Source organism: Panulirus ornatus, chromosome 19 (genome assembly GCF_036320965.1).
Source record: "Panulirus ornatus isolate Po-2019 chromosome 19, ASM3632096v1, whole genome shotgun sequence".
In the NCBI taxonomy this organism is placed as follows: Eukaryota; Metazoa; Arthropoda; class Malacostraca; order Decapoda; family Palinuridae; genus Panulirus; species Panulirus ornatus.
In genome coordinates this window covers 7,030,073-7,050,170 of record NC_092242.1, presented here as the reverse complement: position 1 = coordinate 7,050,170, position 20,098 = coordinate 7,030,073, and the positions used below count along the sequence as shown (strand labels likewise).

The 20,098-nt window shown below is 46.5% G+C and overlaps 1 protein-coding gene across 1 annotated transcript in view; it reads left to right on the top strand.

The window, feature by feature from the left end:
* The window catches only part of LOC139755357 (protein phosphatase PTC7 homolog), a 188,391-nt gene that overhangs the window by 114,543 nt on the left and 53,750 nt on the right, over positions 1-20,098 (top strand). The window lies entirely within an intron of this gene.

The window sequence follows — 20,098 nt, the reverse complement described above, 5'->3', positions numbered from 1 at the left end:
AGTCGGGAGGTTAAAGAACTCTGCTGAATGAATTTCCTCAGTTAGTAGCCGATCAGCCACGCCACAGTGCGTGTATACGTGGGCCTCGATGAAGCGGTCTCAAAATAGACCGTTCCATAAGGGGGTATCAGAGTTCGATCCGACATGGAGATATGGAGGAAGAGGCAATCCTGCAAACTCGACACGAATAATATTTAGATTCTGGATGTAAAATTCCAAGTTAAAAATGAAAGGACAGGAATAGACTCGTTCTTTTTTCTTGCTACTCTATGCAGGGGTTGAAGCCCGAATTGAATGTCTCTCTTCATCATCCCTGGAATTGAATGAGGTTGACGCTCAGTAAAATGCCGCACTTTGTCTTGTCTCCTAGAGATAACCTAATGGGCCGGCGGTAAATACAGAGACACCTCCCCTCCGTTTGTGGGTCGGACCCAGCGGTGCGGCGACAGGCTACATTTGTTGTGCTTTTCTTGGCCGTGGTTGCTCTGGTGACCGACGACACAAGGGGATGCTGCTGCGTCACCCAGGGCTTAGCCTCCTCCTCGTCTTGGAGTGTTCCGTGTTCATGGTATGGATGGAGGGTGAGGCGAGGGAAAGGGTGCTGGCTGGCTCGTGGTTCGATCGGTGGTTGGCTGGGCTGGTGGGAGTGACCACAAGGCTGACTGGGACGGCTCTTGTGATTGAGAATGGGAGAAATGAAAGTGGGCTGCGGTTGGGTCGTTTGGAAGGACCGGCGGAGAGAGAGAGAGAGAGAGAGAGAGAGAGAGAGAGAGAGAGAGAGAGAGAGAGAGAGAGAGAGAGAGAATTATAGCCCAGCCGTGTTCTTCAGGAGAAATATTAATTAAGAAGAAAAAAAGGTACAGCCTCAGTAATTATGTAGACTCGTGAGACCAGAGGACCAAGGCATGATCCCTGGAGCGGCGAGAGCCTGCCTTCCTTCCTTAGCGCGGGTGGGTGGTGGCGACCCGCCTCCAGGAGGGAAAGACACAGACCACTCTCGCTGTCTCTCTCTCTCTCTCTCTCTCTCTCTCTCTCTCTCTCTCGGGTGGGTGGGGTCGTCATGCCTCATAACTTAACCATAGTCCATCAGGCCAACTGTTGCTATTTTTGTGATCTGGAAAGGTCGCAGGTCAGGACCCTAGCCTGCTGGGATTACCCGTGGCCTCGCCGGTGCTATGCGAGGCCACCGACAGTGTACTGCTGGCCTCTCTCTCCCCCTTACCTCCGCGTCGGTTCAGTCTTTCCTCTTCATGGCACTCGCGGCCGGGACGACTCCGCTGTACCATGGGCCACAGTGGGATTACCCGCAACGCCTGAAGAAGGCGTTGACGAGATTTTTCCGTCGGTGGATGTACGTAGCTTGCTTGACCTGGACGGCCTTGAATGACGCCGACAGTTGACTGCCTTACAGCCCAACCAACGGCCCTGGGCAAGATGGGAAATGATTGCATTTAAAAAAAATATATATCCCGCGAGACTGTTAGTATTCATGGTCACTCGTCTTTCCGTACACGGGAAAAATAGTTGTGTGCACCATAAATCGCTGTATTGATTAGAACACACACACACACACACACACACACATTATGATGATTAATAGGCATACAAGCCTGTTAGGCGTCGATAGGTTTTTCTGTCATGATTCGTTTTTCCACAAATATGTTCGTCGTAGAATTCGTGATCATTTGATGAAAAAGTGCTCGTCTGAACCTCAGCCACACCACGTGAATTATCATCATCTAGTCATCCATTTATTGTTATTTATTTGTCAATTTTTTTGAGTGTTGATTTTCCCAAGGTCATCTTCGCCGGAGCGTCACCATGTTCTTTTCAACGAAGCGTTGGTCCTTGTTACGTAACACTCGGTGACGGACGGGTGAGCGAGTTCGTCGGGGAGTCGCCGATCAGCCCGCTCCAGTAGCCAGCAGGCTTGGTCGTAACTTGAAACTTCGGAATCGGTTACTCGTTAAAACTTTACCACCCACCCACACACACACACACACACACACACTTGCTCCCCAGCATCTAAAGAACTGATTGGCATAAGACCCATAAGCTCAGCTTGGTTGGTTGATGCCCCGTCCCCCCCCTTTTTTTTTTAGCCCGACCTGACGTGACCTACCATGATATGTTGGGATTTACCGACCTCTACTATCCCGTCATGCGAGAGGGGCGTATCCGTCTCTTCGTCCTACTCATGGTTTTGCCGAAGCTTTTGCATAGAACGTAGCCTCTCCAGCGGCCGTGGACGGTGGCTTCGAAGCGACGCTCGTCCTCCATGTGACCCCTGACATTATTAGGTCCTCCGATATGCGTGTGAGTGAACCTGGCCTCCCTGTCACCGTCCTGGGGTACCGCTCTGTATCCCAAGCTTCCCCTCCCCCAGCGGTTGTGGCTCACCCCATCTCCCTCTCTCCCCAGCATCATCTCCTCCTCCTCCTCCTCCTCCTCCTCTCCATCTCCCACTGGGCGGCGTCACACATCACCGATATTGATCAAGAGACTGTTTTGGACGGATGTTATTAGTAGCGTAGAGGCCATGTCGATAACAGATGAAGCCAAGAAGTCAGGCGGCATCTCCCCTTACCTCACGTGTGCTCCTCCCGGCTCGTAATATTCCCCTCCAGTAGATCGGGCGTGAACATCCTCCTTCGTCCCTTCGTCAGGTATTTCTTGTAGAAAGCTCAGGCGTTGGTCTCTCCACGCCAGGTGTTACTGTCCTTCGTCGTGTTTTATCGCTACTTTAGGCGTAATTCCTCATTTCTGTCTTCCCATGTACCACAACTTCCCTCTTCTCCCTTTCAGGTCCCAGGGAGAGCGCGCCACCTCTAATGGAAAGGTGACATTGTAGTAATGGTTTATTATGTCTGTCGCGGCCTGCCAGGAGGAGTTGAGTGGATTTCCACCGTCTACCTCTTCCTCCCTTGAGAAGGAACGTGCGAGGCAAGGCTCATCAGCCTAGTCGCCTCGTCGCCTACGACGGGGCCTCACTTTAACTAGGGCCCCAGGAGGTGGCGAGGCCTCTAGCACGTTTGAGGGTCTCCAGCGCCTGGTGACGCCTCCCAATACGTGATGAGGGCTGTGGCACTTGGTGAGGGCTTCAGCGCCTGGTGAGTCCTCCCAGTTCATGGCGAGGGCTGCAGCACCTATGACGGCTCCAGAACCTGACGAGGCCTTCACACATTCCCTGGTACTAGAATTAACTGTACACAGAGCTCGAGTTTGATCGCGGTACAGCCACAGCACTCGTGCTTCGAGTCGTGCGTGGGGGACGCTGTAGTGTTTTCACGAGCCGGTGGAGCGGACCCGCGTCTTCACCAGACAGTGCGTCTCACAGAGCCGGTGGACAGTAAAATGCAGTTAACGTCTGGAGGCGGGCGAGTGTTCCTGACTTTGTAAAGATTCTGCGATTGTATCCCTCCTGCGATCCGTGATATGGGAGGGAGGAAGTTGGGATTCGTCTGTTCTGGAGACATTCTTTGTTAAAGCGGGCGGTGGCTATTTATGCGTGCAGAATTGTCAGGAGCTGTCTGCCGTAGGACGGGTTCTGGCTGGCGGGTGAAGCCACAAGTAGGATATGTTGTGTTGGGGTGTGTGGGAAGGGATGGGCTCCCTTCTCGGTTTCCAGAATGGTCAGCTTCGCGAATTTTTCCGGATGGTTTCTGCTCTTTTTTTTTTCCCCTCGTTAGGAAAAAAATGGGTTGTTCCAGTCATTCATTTTTTTTTTTTTTGTTCTTTGTTCCTCGATCAAAGAAGTGCTTTATTCATGGGGGGTTTCCCATCTGTGGTTTTCTTTGATCAAAAGAAAGGTATATTTATTCGTGGGAGGTTTTACTTTTATGTTTTACCCTCCGGAGAAAAATCTCTCAGGATTACAGGGATTCGAACTGCGCGTTTCCGTGGGCGTCCATTGCATCTCGGATTTCACCCAAATATCCCCCCCCCCCTTCTCTCTCTCTCTCTCTCTCTCTCTCTCTCTCTCTCTCTCTCTCTCTCTCTCTCTCTCTCTCTCTCTCTCTCTCTCTCCTGGCTGCATTGAAGCAGGTAAACATCTGGATCACTGGGACAAGGTAAAAAGCTCTCGGGTTGTTGTTCATTAGTGCGTGGACGCAAGAGAGGCGCTCCATTGTACTAGGAGCAATAACTGGAAGATCTTCCTCCTCAGTGTACCGGCGGGAACAGTTCCTCACGAGAATGACGGGTCGGCCAACTGCAGATTTAGTGTTGTGTGTGTGTGTGTGTGTATGCGAGTACTGTTTGTGCGTTACGAGCTGAGGGTTTTACACTCGAGTTACCCCCGTCTCTGAACCTTTTATGTATGTACGATATATATATATATATATATATATATATATATATATATATATATATATATATATATATATATATATATATATATATATTAATTATTTATAAAATTTAGGCGATAGCTTTCTCTCCAAATGGCACCTGCACTTCCTGCAAGGTTCGGTTTAACTAGTGAACGCTAGAGCGTCGCCCATTTTCTCGAGTCGTGGTAGACTAGCCTCTGTATGGAGTCCAGCTAGATAGAGTCCAGCTAACATCAGGAGGTCAGTTGGTTCCACAGTCCGTTGTCCTTGGGAGGGAAGAGGGCAGGCGAGAAAGGGATCGACCAGCCCGATTGATGGAGGAGGTTGGTATGAAAGGCAAGGGTATCTCGTCTCTCTCTTAGGATGGGAAAATGGTGCAGCCCAGGCGTTGAGTAAGAGCGCGCTCTTTACCTCGCTAATATTCCACTATCAAAGTCTCTCTTTATATGAATGGTTCACCATACCGTCCAAAGAGAGTTATATAACCCACTCTTGTTTTTTTACGACGGCGACGTAATGTCAGTTTACGAAATGCGTGTTTGGAGGATAATCTATTAAGGGGTGCGTGTGGTGATGGGTGGGGACCGCCACGTATAACGTTGCGTCGTTACCCCGTCCCTCACCTGCTGTATGGAAACGCTTGGCAGAGAGTGTCTGCACGTCACTCTAAGACATCGCTCCGTTACATAAGGGTCCCACTGCCAGTAATGGCCTTCCCATGTCGTCCCTACGGACGTGTCCCATTAGGGAAGCGTGGGACACAAACATCCGTCCCATTTCCTCTCATGTTTCTTGTAACACATCTCCACATCCCAGGGAGATTTAGTGTCCCCGCTCTGCCCATTCATCCCAGTAATGATTTTTTTTTTTTCGTAGTTCCTGGTTAGCAACTGGGCGTTCCAATATTTTTCCATTCGCTGGTTAGCAACTAGACGTTCCAGTGTTTTCCGTGTGCTGGTTAGCAACTAGACATTCTAGTGTTTTATTGCATAGTATGATGTATTGGGTACTTTACGCGCTTTTAATAGTGGATTCGTTTTTTTTTTTTTTCCCCCCCGGAACTGTTTCTAGGATTTTAAGAGTTGTGTATCTGTTCAGAAGGGCTCGACCCTCCAGATCGAAAACGTTGACGTAAACGTTGGCGTTGGTTCAAAAGTAATTGCCAATGATTCATCACTCATTACCTGTGGGCCTGTAGAGTGAGAAATTGGACCGTGCCTTGATGGCCATTCATCTTGGCTTTTAATATATCTTGGTTACCCATAAACGTGGCTGCTATATCTTGGTTACCCATAATCTTGGCTGGTATATCTTGGTTACCCACAATCTTGGCTGGTATATCTTGGTTACCCATAATCTTGGCTGGTATATCTTGGTTACCCATAATCTTGGCTGGTATATCTTGGTTACCCACAATCTTGGCTGGTATATCTTGGTTACCCACAATCTTGGCTGGTATATCTTGGTTACCCACAATCTTGGCTGGTATATCCTGGTTGCCAATAACAATGACTTTCACAGCGAGCCGTCATACAGACCCGCCAGATTGTACTGTACAGTGATAAAGACGTGGACAGCGCTGTGTCATATGATGACCCCCGACCTTGGTCATTATACTGTATCATTATACTAAACTCCACCTTGGTCTCAGCTATATTCCACCACCTTCGCTTCTGTTCGTCGTAAGCTCTCAGTATGTCGCTATCACTTACTGTAAAGTCTGATGTGAACATATTTGATTAACTTTGTTTCTCAATTTCGTATCCAGTATCTGTCTAAGGTTGATACATAACCCGACTCCTTTTCCATCCTTTGTTTCCAAAATCGGTGCCTCCTCTCCTCCATCTCTTGTTTACCATCGCTGTCTCCTCCTCGTCTCTCTTTTGTTTACTATCGCTACACACATCACTCTAGCTAGCCCCCGGCCCACCACCAGGCCCGGACCCCGCGGTATCAGGCCGGTTCGCTGGCGGGCAGAATTCTCCATAAAAGTTCGCTCCGATCTTATGCGTCGGCAGCAAAAAACAATATCCTTTTGTTCCCGTTTTGTGGTTCGTGGTGGTTTGGGGGAGGAGGAGGAGGCAGGTTGTTACATGTACCTGTTTGCAGCTGTGACAGTTGTTTGCTCTTGTGTGAGTTCATTGTATTCGCCTTTTGGATGTTTTTGTTTGTACGTATCAGTTGTTTATAGTTGTCGGATGTTTATAGTTGTCTGTTGTTTGTGCTTGGTTTTGTTTTGATTGGTCAGTAGGTTGTACTTGTGCAACTTATCTATACTGTAAAAGTCCTGCTTTACTTCTTTAAAAACTGTCTTCCAAAAATTCATGTTATGGCCTTTGGTCGTTCCATCTTTGCATCCTTCGAAGACTTGTACCTTGTCAGCGTCTTGAGAGAGAGAGAGAGGTTGGAAAACAAACGTAATGATCAAGTCACGCTTTACTCTTCTTTTTTTTTTTTTTTTACCATGGTTGAAAGGTTTAAGTCCTTTGGCCTTCTCCTGTGACTCGTCTTGATTAATCCAGGTAACAACTTTGTAATCTTTCTGTACACGGTAGCTGAATGTGCTTCTTTAGTTGCGGTGACCAAACTCTTGAAACGCATTCTAGGTTTGGCCACTTGTAGGATGTGAAGATCTCGCTAGATATTTCCTTTTCCATACACTGGAATGCTATTCTGATATCTGCCAGCAGCCAGTGGTCCCATGTTACTATTTTCAGTTGAGTTAGGGACTATGTCGACTCCCAAATCTCCTTTCCGTCTCCCCTGTAATCTCGCTGCCTCCACTCCGCCGCACCCTGACAAGTTCCGCTCTCCACGAGAGAGAGAGAGAGAGAGAGAGAGAGAGAGAGAGAGAGAGAGAGAGAGAGAGAGAGAGAGAGAGAGAGAGATTCCCCGGCCGTAATATCTCACGATAGCAGGAACGGCGGCGTGCCGGCCAGGAGTAAGATAAGCCACGTGTGGTCATGGACGGCCAGCGCCCCACCATCACGACCCCGGAGTCGTCTCTCGCATGTTTGATGGGCGGGGGGTTCACACCCGGCGGGTTCCTGGCGCAGAGGAGGCATCGGTCTTGCTAGAGAGGACTGGGAGTCCTTACCGAAGGAGCTGTTTAGGCAGGTCCGTCCATGGGAGTCACGATTTAATCCTTTTGATGGAAAGTAAAGACAGGTCCTGCATTGGGTGGCTGAGGAGAAAGGGGTTGATTATACGGGTGTTTGAGTTATTAGGTGATGAGCGTCGCAAATACGAGCGGGGTTTGTTCAGATGGGGTGTCGCACTTCAGGCCGTCCCATAACTTGTCTAGTGGCGCCATCATTTGGGGAGAGCTGCACACACACACACACACACACACACACACACACACACACACACACACACACACACACACACACACACACACACACACAGGATGCAGTATAGGTGCAGATGGCTTAAAGCCCCAGTGAGTGAGTGGTGGAAGTGTAGAGGAGGCTCCCTGCTGTCTAGCGGGAGGAGGTACGTATATGTTCAAGACTCAGTGGTGTGGCTGGACACATTTTAGTGGTTGGTTATTTTTTGTTTTGTGTCAAGGCCTATCGACTCCAGAGGGTCATTAGGGCCGCCAGAAGTCTTGTCATGTGACCACAAATGAAAAATCTCGAGCATCTTCTCGTGTTGGATGATAATTCTCAAACCAGACACACTTGTAGTACATACATGGTCCTTAACCCATGTAGGTCTTACACTGTTAGTGGTGCTTCTCCGCCCGCTTCTGCCGCTGTACGTGGTGAAGGACGCCTCTCACACCCCTCACACGCACACTAGCCTGGGGCCCTCCGAGATCCCTGATTAGGTGTAGTTCTATTGAGTCATAGGACTTTAAAAACCGCCCTCACCTTCTTCCTTGTGTCTTACCAAGGTGCATCCGCCAGGGGCCGTCCCAAACTTTCGTCCCCAGGGCTTCTCCAAAACTTCCATTCAGCTCAACCCGTCTCACAGATCTCCGTACGTCCCGCCATTTCCACGGCCCAACACGATATAAACTTTTGTCTGGACTTGTTTGAATGTCCCGGATTTGGTATCTAGGCCGGGAGGTAGTTTTGTGCCATCTGGTGAGCTATCGAGCTGGCGTGCACCAGCAGCTCTTCTGGCGGAGTGTCGGGGGTCGTGTCGCATCTCCCACGTCGTCCCGTCCCGCTGTGAGGGGAAATGTTTAATCCTAGTTCGCTAGGACCGTTGGCCGACGCGCATCAGTGGCCGCCGCTGCATATATTTCACGGCAGGCTCTTTATGACGGCCGTGTATACGGCTTCACGTCCCCGCCGACGAAACCGAATTGCATTTTGTTGCGAATTGCTGATTTTTATGGAGGACAGGATGTCAGTAAATGTGACACACTCCTGTAAGTTGTGGACTCCCTCTCTCTCCTCGCCTTGCTTCTCCTCTCCTCTTCCCTCCTCTCCTCTCCTCTCCTCTCCTTTCCTCTCCTCTCCTCTCCTCTCCTCTCCTCTCCTCTCCTCTCCTCTCCCCTCCCCTCCCCTCCCCTCCCCTCCTCTCCTCTCCTCTCCTCTCCTCTCCTCTCCTCTCCTCTCTTCTCTCTCCTCTCTTCTCTCTCCTCTCTTCTCTCTTCTCTCTTCTCTCTCCTCTCTCCTCTCCTCTCCACTCCATACTTTTCGCCGTTTAACTTTCTCCTCCCCTTTGGCACGTCCCTTTTATCTGAACGTCTCGTCTTCTCGTTCTCCTTATCTCCTCCTTGCCTTTCACCGTTTCGTTCTTAAGCCTCCGTCTCTCCCTCCCTCCCTCCCTTGGCACTCGGAATATCTTGCCTCGCCTGTGACATTCTGGGCCTGGGATGCTGGCCACGGTTCGCATCGCCAGTCACGCACGACACGCGATAGGACGTTAAGCTTGATGTTGGCTGGGTCTTGGGTGGGGCTGGTTCGGCACCCCGCACTGGCAGTGGCACCTCACGCGACACGGCAAGTGTCTGAACCAAGGAAATGAACCAGCCCTTCTCCGTTCATTGAATATTCGCATTTTCTATGGGAAATGTATTCATGTTTCGGAGTATACGATGAATATCGTGACATTATGAACCTTGATGATGGTGGGAAGGAAAAAATCCCTCGTGGTTTTGGCAAATTTACACCATTATTTTTCTATTATTTTGCTTTTAAAAACACCAGGGGACCCCTTTTTAAACTTCTGACGATATGAAAGTATAATCTCATTGCTTTTCTTTCCTCAGGGAAGTTTAGAAAATGGTGAGAGTTGTGAAATTCACGAAACACTTTACATTACCTGAATACATTATCTGAAGACCTGAGCAAAAGTCTTGGCTATACATTATCTGAATACATTATCTGAAGACCTGAGCAGAAGTCTTGGATATACATTTTGTTATGAAGGAGTACGCCATCAGCACACACACACACACACACACACACACACACACACACACACACACACACACACACACAAACACACATGTACCGTTCTGTAGGTATCCCGATCCCTGGCAGTAGTCAGAACTTAAGTTATTTTTAGTTAAGATCCTGGACGCCAGAGGGACGTGAAAATATGGATGTATGTAACACTAGAGAGAAGATATTAAAACCATTGAAGAGAATGGGCAGTTTAGAGGATGTAAGGGAAGATAGCTTAGATATTATAGAAGATAGTAAGGGAAGATAGCTTAGATATTATAAAAGATATTAAGGGAAGATACGTTGATAGTGGCACATATATATTGAACATACTACAGGCAAATATGAGGACCATCTTCGCGTGGGAATCCGCCAGACGTCTTCAGGAATCAGTAATACCAACCAACGTGTCCTGTTATCAGGAGGAGAGTGCTGCCTGGTCCATCATGCCCTCCGTCTCCTCCATTCAGACTCACACTCTCACTCCAGCCAGCCTCGTAACTTAACCTGACATTCATTTAGGCTATCACGTCTGTTTTCTCCCTTTTTTTTCTTTTCCCCTGTGGCCACAGACCGAGCTGTGTGGGACAGAGATCAGCCATGGAGGTCGAGCTCAAGGTGGGCATGTATATGCGAGGTCATTTACGGTACAGCTGGTTCACTCGTAAACACCGTTACTCTTCATGAGCACGACGGCACGACCCTTGAGTATGACGGTACGACACCAAGTGAGGGGGACAGTAGGACCTTAGTTAAGCTCGACGGTGCGACTTGAACGCGACGGTACGACCCTTGAACGCGACGTTACGATCCTTGAACGCGACGGTACGACCCTTAAACGCGACGGTACGACCAGTGAGCTCAGTGATACGCCTTCTTACTAGTCACTCACTCTGGTGGAGGGTTTGGCCTTGCATAGACCAGATGCACGTGTGCCCTGGCCTCATGGTGTCATACTGCACGTGTGTCCTGGTGTCATATGACACGTTTGTATGGTGTAAATTGCCCTGGTATCATGTGACACGTGTGCCCTGGTGTCAAATGATACGTGCCCTTGTGTATATTACGTGTGCCCTGGCTTCCCCATCTGCACCATCCATCCATATGAATCTGATCTCTTTCTCTTTTTTTTTTGTCTTGAACTTCTCAGGCCAATTACGTCCGCCTCTACTAATTAAACACCCTTAATTAGCCCTGAGATTTTGCTGTGGACTTGAAAATGTGAAATATTCATAAAGTTGATGATGAAGCCTTGGTGGTGGGTGCATATTTTTTTCCACCTGGACCCCCATAATGAGGTAGGTACTCAACAGGCCCCCAAGGAGAGGAGAGTTGGGTGTGGAGCGTGGAAGCTCTCTTGGTGTGTGGAGCATGGCAACCCTTTTGGTGTGTGGAGCATGGCATCCCTCTTGGTGTATGGAGCATGGCAACTCTTGGTGTGTGGAACGTTGCAGCTCTCTTGGTGTGTGAAGCATGTCAACTCCCTTGTTATGTGGAGTATGGCAACCCTTTTGGTATGTGGAGCATGGCAACTCTCTTGGTATGTGAAGCATGGCAACGCTCTTGGTATGTGGAGCATGGCAACTCCCTTGTCATGTGGAGCATGGCAACCCTCTTGGTGTGTGGAGCATGGCAACCCTCTTGGCATGTGGAGCAATGCAATCCTCATATCATGTGGAGCATGGCCAGTCCTCTTGACTTGTGTGTGTGTGAAGCATGGCAAGCCGCTTTGGGTCAACAGGACAGAATTATTCATGTTGGGGAGTTAGGTCAGAGTTGGGACGGGTTATTTTTACTCAAGTTAACTTTTAGAAGTGCAGACGTTATAATGTATACCCCTCAGAACTTCTGCTGCCCGCGGAGTAATTAGCCACGATCCCGCTAATGACGTCTGGCCTCGAGTTTTCCTCGTAACGATGGAAAAAGTTCCGTGATAAATTTTCAACGTAATGGCCACCCGTCGCTGTGAGCCCGGGAGTCGCAGGAATTCGGTAATGTTCTGCTCCCACTGAGCCCTGAAGTACTGCCTTTGCGCACGGAAGTACGACTCTGAAAGACGGTGGTTACGACCCTCGAACACGACGCTTCGACCTTTTGAGCTTCGGTGGTTACGATCCTTGAGCACGACGCTACGACCTTTGAGCTTCGGTGGTTACGATCCTTGAGCATGACGCTACGACCTTTTGAGCTTCGGTGGTTACGATCCTTGAGCACGACGCTACGACCTTTTGAGCTTCGGTGGTTACGATCCTTGAGCACGACGCTACGACCTTTTGAGCTTCGGTGGTTACGATCCTTGAGCACGACGCTACGACCTTTTGAGCTTCGGTGGTTACGATCCTTGAGCACGACGCTACGACCTTTGAGCTTCGGTGGTTTGATCCTTGAGCACTATGCTACGTCGTATACATGAGCAGAACGGTACGACCTTCTTTTTTTTCTTCCTTAGAACGATGGTGAATGACTGTACCTTCCTCAGCTTTGCTCACCAGCATCGTTGTACTAAAGAAGGAAAATTCTGAAGAGGAGACAGAAATTCTTTGTTCGCCGTTGGGAAATTGAATCAAGATTACGGAGGGTGTAGTGGTCACACAAACAGACACACCATTATGAACGAGAAGAGTGTGTTCATTAAGAACAGTTTTGTGTTACCCTGCAATTAGCGAGCGCAGAAAGTAGCCCTAATTTGCCGAGTTTTGTAAATTTCCAATTAAGCAGTAACGACAACACGTTTTGAAGTACCTCCATTCGCCAGGCTAAAGTGTTGCCAGATTGTAACATTACATTCGAATGCGGGCGAAACTCCTGCTAGAATGCATAAAACCGGGAACCGCTGAAAGCTCTCGTTTATTATTTTCTTTTGTGCGTTGCCATGAAACTTATGCATCATCATAGACGTACAGACGGAACATTCTAGAAGGCTTAGCTAATGTTCACCCTTCCATGGAAAACTGTAATGCTATGGTACGATAAGACGAGTTTGGACTGTACCAGATGTCATTTGTAGAGGCACCGTCTCGTCTATATTATTACTTGAAACTCAGTGTTTGCTTCTCAAGACTGTTCATTATGTATTTGTCGAATATTATGGATCTCTGCGAATATCCAAGAAAGATCTGCAAAGATATCTCAAGATGTGTATAGTTGATGGGTCTGTCTGTTGTGATTGCGTAGGAATACAGGATACAATCAACAGATAACCTTATGGATCAGACGATTGATTCTATAGTTCGGTGTCTCAGGCTAGACTTTGTTGGTCGGGGTAAGCCTTCACCGTAATCGATGTAAGTGGATACACATAATTACCCTAACAGCCCACACACACCATCAGCATAGCTTACAGGCTTGTCTGGAGGTTCACTCAGTAACCATCAGCTTACCGGTGTAAGCAACCATCGCCATAATAAGCTTCAAGTAAGTTCAAATGTAATTCCCATTTAACCTCATACAGCGTGACGGTTACAAGACTCTTTGAGAACGAGGGCACTACCCATGAGCACAACGGTGCGACGCTTGGGTGAGATGGCGTCGCTTGCTTGTCAACTGATCTCGAAGGATCTGTGTAAAGGCTAGGTTACCATGCGAATGGGTCATACTCTCGTGTTCAAGGTTCGTTATCGTCGCACTCAAGGGTCGTACCGTCGCCGCCTTAGTGTTTGTTCAAGGTGCCAAGTTCAAAACTAGGCCACAGTAGTAATTTTACAGTAGCGTCGACGTCATTAAAAATGCTGCGTCGAAGCCTACTCAAGAGTTACGGTCTGTGATGAGACCTGCAAGTTCTATACCCGCTAGTTTCAGTTGAAAGTGGCATGTTAAGCTTTAATGAGTATAATTAGGCTTCGTGACTTTCAACCCACTCACATACACGTGATCCTGCACTTCAAAGTGATGGGGAAATCCACGCGCATTAACGCGACCGTGTTTACCGTACAGTATAATTGTTGGTTTGGTTGTTATCGTCACTTAAATACGCGGTGTTGCCATCAGGCGGGTATTTTTTTTTCCCCTTCGCTCTCACCAAGCGTGACCAAAATACCAGTCCAGTTGCGATGATAATATCGAGGATAAGGGAAGTGTATAAACTGTATCTGATGCTGTCACGTGTCGTGGACGCGTGCGGCCTGATATGAACGCTTGTCATGAGAAGAGGACGTGACAGATCTGACCTTGAAACCAGCTGGCATGGACTTGACTCTCGAGATAATCGTAGCATTTTGGGTGGTCTTGGCGGCGGTGGGCGTGATCTGTGTGACAAGAAATCAGCGAACTTGTGAATGCCTACAACTCGGAAAGTGAATGGTGGGATGAGGGGCCGGGGGAAGAAAGGTTGAGGTGAATAGTGACCGTGATTCTCAATTGATGGCGATTTGAAATAACCTGAAGAACTAGTGCTGAAGTGTCGAAAATAAGAGTATTGAGATTGTCGTTCATTCAGTCCCGCCCGTCTCCCCGGGTCGCTGGGCACGCCGAAGGGTTCTCCATCCACGTAGCATGACAAGTGTGTAAAGAGACTAAGAGGTACATGGACATGGTCAGGTGTTACATACACGTGACATGGATTTAGCCGTAAACAACCGGCCGTTCACCCGATATGCCGCTGTGTGGCCTTCCTGCGTGACCAGTCAATCTTGCCTACCTTAGCACGCTCACCCACAGCGCTACATCTCCGGTAATTTGCCTTTATGATTTGTTTTTTTTCAGCTGTAATTATAGTATTGTTTTTCTTTTTATATAATTCTGAGAATTGCGAACTGCATTAGGCTATAAGAAGCATTGGTCTAATGGTTAGAAGACTAATTATTCTGCAGGATTTTATTTATATCAGTTTCAAGTAAAAATTACTGCCTTTTGACGATAGACCAATGAACGTGCTGCGTTCATCTCATTTGACCAATGAACGTACTGCGTTTCATCTCATTTGACCAATGAACGTGCTGCGTTTCATCTCATTTGAATTTAGTTACGGTGTAGATATATAAAGCGAAAAGCTTATTTCACTGAAAAGCTGACGATTAATGTCCAGTTAGAAGAGTTCAGTGACTGTGATGCAGTGTACATCATCAGGATTCACTGTATATAAAGTTTCCAGTATTCCGTCTGAAAAACTCTGTGTGAATAATTTTCCCGGATTTGCTTCGTATGTTAGTAATATGCCGCAACATATCCCTCCAGTTGGGGAACTCTTTGAAGATTAGGTAAATGAATAATTTGCATAAATAGAATGTGATAAGGTCAGGGAATTTACGTTAACGCTTTACCATCGTGTAAATTTAGAAAACTGTGGTGGGTCAGATATAACTTCACTCCTGCAAATGTGAAGTAATTGAATTGACTGTGCGTGTTGGCCTAATTTTAGCGCCACCTTTCTCTCAGACAGGTCGATAAAAAGTTTGCAAGAAGCTACGATAAAGCTTATGTGATCTATGCAGGATGTTTTAGAAAGAATTTGGAAACAAAGGAATGCAGACAGCAACAAAACTTATAGGTTCTTTCGATGCTGTTTGAGATGGTAAACAAGACCAGAAACAAGATATCGCTGGAAACTTTGCGGGAGCATTGTTGATTTACTTATGGACTTAAGCTATTTGTCGTCTTTTTTTAAATGTATCCATGATGTTATTCTCAACTAATGTTACTGGTAAATCATCTTCAATATTAGCATTCTTGTGGAAACAAAAATTACCATGCCTCATTCGAGGTAAAACGTTTGCTTACGAGTTTGTAAATAATTCTAGATTGAAATGAGAATTTACAGCAAGATCGTCGAAGCCGTTAAAATCTTTTGAATTATTTCCAGTATATTGAATCAGGGATTGAATCAGGGCATGTGAGGCGTCTGGGGTGGACCATGGAAGGCTGTGTGGGGCCTGGATGTGGAAGGGGAGCTGTGGCTTCGGGCATTGTTGCATGACAGCTAGAGACTGAGTGTGAACGAATGAGGCCTTTGTTGTCTTTTCCTAGCGCTACCCCGCACACATGAGGGGGGAGGGGGATGGTATTCCATGTGTGGCGAGGTGGCGATGGGAATGAATAAAGGCAGACAGTGTGAATTGTGTGCATGTGTATATATGTATGTGTCTGTGTGTGTATATATATGTGTACATTGAGATGTATAGGTATGTATATTTGCGTGTGTGGACGTGTGTGTATATACATGTGTATGGGGGTGGGTTGGGACATTTTCTTTCGTCTGTTTCCTTGCGCTACCTCGCAAACGCAGGAGACAGCGACAAAGCAAAATAAAAAAATAATATATATATATATGTATATATATATATATATATATAACGTTAATGGGATGGCCTTGATTAAGGCCTCAGCTGCCCGCCGTGTCGTCTCAGCTAACATATGAAAATGTTTGTTTTGTTCTGTTATTCTGTATTTAACGAATCAAATGAAATACGTATATTCAGATTTGGTATGAACCAGTACGTACTTATGTGAGTTATGACATGTCACAGAGTAAACAATTTTGTTTGTGTATCTTGTCTTGTGTGTGGTCAGAGGATAGCGTTATGGTATAAACTTTTACGATTTTTTCTTTGGGTGGGTAACCCAACACAACCTATCCTGACCGCGCTAACCCAAACTAACCTAATTTCTCCTGGTGAAAATAACCTGCCGGGTGGATAGACCCGTTCATTGAAAAGTGATATGTCTGATACAAAGCCGTCTCCGAGCCGAAGAGTCTTGCTAGGTGGAAAATCCTTATATAGTAAAATTGACCCGCCTGTGGGAAAGATCCATCCAGACCACTTGCTCGGAGGGCTAGCTGCATTACATTGACTTGAAAATGATAATGAAAATGATAATATTGTTTCTAATTTACCTGATCTTTTTAAGAACCTTCAAAGTTAGATAGCGATACATTTCTGTTATATGTGTACACATGGAAATTTTACTTTTACTGAAGTGTAAGAAAATCTTCGTATTTTAAGAAATTTAGAACTGCTACCTAGGTTCATCCGTCTTCATATTAATGGACAGAGAGGAAGAGTTGGCAGTGCAGGATTTAAAGTGCTCCCGGTTCTGTTTTTTATACAGAACTAAGTCTGGTGGATATATTGCGAACCTCAGAATATCTTGGTGATTGATTTATACCTTGACGTACAAGTGAATTCAGCCAGAACCAGATTAGGATGGAATATACTTTCGAATGGTTTTAAATGCAATTAGAAATGTTTTCCCCCCTCTAATTTCGAACTTTGAAAGCAGTTGAAGAAACGGAGCATGTTGATTAGTTAAACAGAATAGGCTGTGTGTCACGTTACCTGAAATCGATGGCTGGAAAGAAAGGGCTATCTGTAGACCACGTCCACATTGCATTATGTATTCTCCGTGTTCTGTGACCAGTTTTGTACATTTAGAGGCCCTAGTTCAATTTGTCGTTAGTAGCTTTCCACGCCTTGGGACCTTTATCTCTTTCCCTTGCCTTCTCCTGAGTTTTCCTTTATTTTTTCGTCTCACCATATCCCTTGATTCTCATCCCTGTGTGATATAATGTCTTTGCCATATTTTCCTGCACGTTTATTCCCGTGGATATTGCCTGACTCCACTTGCCCTAAGTCGCACAGCGAGTGAAAACTCACCTCGAGCGAGGCTGTATCGTCGTTAGCTAACGAACAGTATATAATCTTGTCAAAGAACTTTCGCTTCTGTAGGAGTTCATCCTGTCCCCGCTACTTAGTGTAAAGCAGCCTTAGAGCTGCCGGAACCCCTGAAAAAGGCATCCTGGAAGTAGCATGAGGCCCTTTCAGAAAGGGACGTTGGACTTAATTAATTAATTGATTTAATCTTGTCATTAGTGTGTGGCGCCGTGATTCATGTTTCCCATTTGATCTTGGTGCCTTTCCTGTTTTCTTTTTTTTTTTTTTTTTTCTTTTTAGACTTTGTGTCTGATTTGTACTTTTTCTTCCGCGTGACCTATGGTGTCTTACCAAAATTCTTCCTTTACGCCGTGAACTCATATCTTGCCGGTCGTTCTCTGCAAGACCTCTGCCCTTGTCTCATGACGTAATATTTTGTGTTTGCCTGCCCTTGTCTCATGACGTAATATCTTGTGTTTGCCTGCCCTTGTCTCATGACGTAATATCTTGTGTTTGCCTGCCCTTGTCTCATGACGTGATATCTTGTATTTGCCTGCCAGGGACTTGCTGTTTTTGATAGTGACGTTGGTGCATTGTTCTTGCTGCCCTAACTAGTCGACTTGTCTTGGTGTGTTTTCGCCGCTGTCTGCCTCATGGGGCCGCCCGTGTTGTCAGAGGTGAACAGGGCCTCTAGATGTAATTCTCAGCAGACACGGGAGGCTATCGCTAAACCCGTGAGGTATCCTGGCTTCTCCAGGATCTCGCGTCAGATGTATTAAAGGCGTAGCGCAGATATATAGTTCCTCTTCGAAGCGTTGCGTTTAACTAACCTTCTTTAATTGCACTTATTCTCTCGTAAAAATATTTTTACTAGTGAAATGGGTGAACAGATCCGCGGGTTAAAAACAGACCCATCAAGGTGGTGTTACGTAAATCATTTGATATTCTTATGGCAGCAGCAGGTGGCTTTTAGACTCCCCGGGTGGTAAGGCTGTGTCACACCCCGGGATCACCTTTGTCAAGATGACGCGTTTATCGCGTGGCTTAGCCGCCGCACGTAATGAGAGAGTGAGTGTGATCAGTGATTGCGGTGGGCTTGGAATGGTAATAAGTTGGGGATGGTAGGAGTGCTGCTGCCGGCGTTTTAGTGGGAGATGGCGTTGTGATGTCGGGCGGAGAGAAGGACGATCGGTTTAGAACGGTATTGAGATGCTATCAGTAGGTGTGTGTGTGTGTGTGTGTGTGTGTGTGTGTATAGGTGGTGTGGGAAAGTAGGTGGTTGTAGAGTGGTGGTGTAGAGATGTAGATGGTTGTTGTGTGTGATGGTTTCCGGGGGCCTGACGTCTTCCCCCGTAGTTCAGTGGTCAGCCAAGTTTACGTAATGGGCACATATTCTTATGCGCTGATTGGTGCTACAGGTATGTGGAGCAACCTGTTCACTTGCGCCCAGAACACTCTTGCCGTTTGTCTATTGAGGAGACGGAGGTTCATTATTTTTCGCAGCATCTTTGGCTTCCTGTGGATTTTATTAATTTTTAAAACAAACTAACCAGTCTGTCATGTCAGCATGAAATCAACTCTTAATTCACGTTAAGAAACAGACCTTTATAGCCAAAAGTTTCCAGCATTCTGTCAACCCATCACTCAACTCAGCACACGCCCCTTATGTATTTTCTGGCTGCTTCCAACATTTTGAAATCAACATTAAATCTCTCTCTCTCTCTCTCTCTCTCTCTCTCTCTCTCTCTCTCTCTCTCTCTCTCTCTCTCTCTCTCTCTCTCTCTCTCTCTTCTCCTGAAGGTGGTGTGTTTTAACACACACACACACACACACACACACACACACACACACACACACACACACACCTTACCTTAGGGTGCTTTTGAAGGTCTTCCACAGACTATAGTCTGGAATCAAAGCTTTCGTGTTACTCCTCCGCTCATTCAGGTTGCTACAGGCCCTTGTCCTGAGGCCTTTTTAGCGCGCAAATCTTGGCTGGCCTGGTGTGGTATTCTTTGTTGGTGGTTTTCAAGGCCTTTACGTTGTATTTCCCCTCCAAAATTCAGAGCGTCTGTGGTAGCTGCTTGTGTTGAAATGAAAGATTTTGGGCTTTGGATTTTTGCACTGCTCTTTCGGATTAAGATTTTTTTTCCTTCCGATTTCTGTTGTAATAGTTTAGACTTTCACATATCCTTCGTGCTAGTCCTTCGAAGACTTTCTAAGTGAGTCTTATAATTGTGTATTATTCCTGTAAACTAACAAGGAATACGATGAAATCATGCACTTACAAATTGCTAAATATAAAGTTGTAGAATCCGGTATTTGTCAGGTATTTTCGTATTTTTATGGGACATCGATGTGTCGGGGAAATAAATTATTCCGTAAGAACTATAATTAAATTTTTAGACATCTCTGTCCTTCCCCCCTAGATCAGGTTAGAATCAGTTGAGTTACGAAAATTAGCAGAAGTGTGTACAGAACCAGCAGTTTAAAAAAAAAAAAAAGTAAATCCAAAGATAAAACAACATCCCATTGTCTGCCTTGAAACTTTTATGAGAGGCGTTAAACACATCAAGTGCGGAGCGTGATGCGCAACATAAAAGTCATGGCGGAAAAGATAATAACGGAGGTGAATCGTCCCAACCCACGAGAATGGCAACTGGATCTTACTTATAACACCAGATTGGTTGTTATAGTCAAACATCTGTGGTGTTGGAGGTTGTTCTTGTGGTTGTGGTGACTGTTTGGCAATTGTTTGCCTTCCATGTGCTTGCTG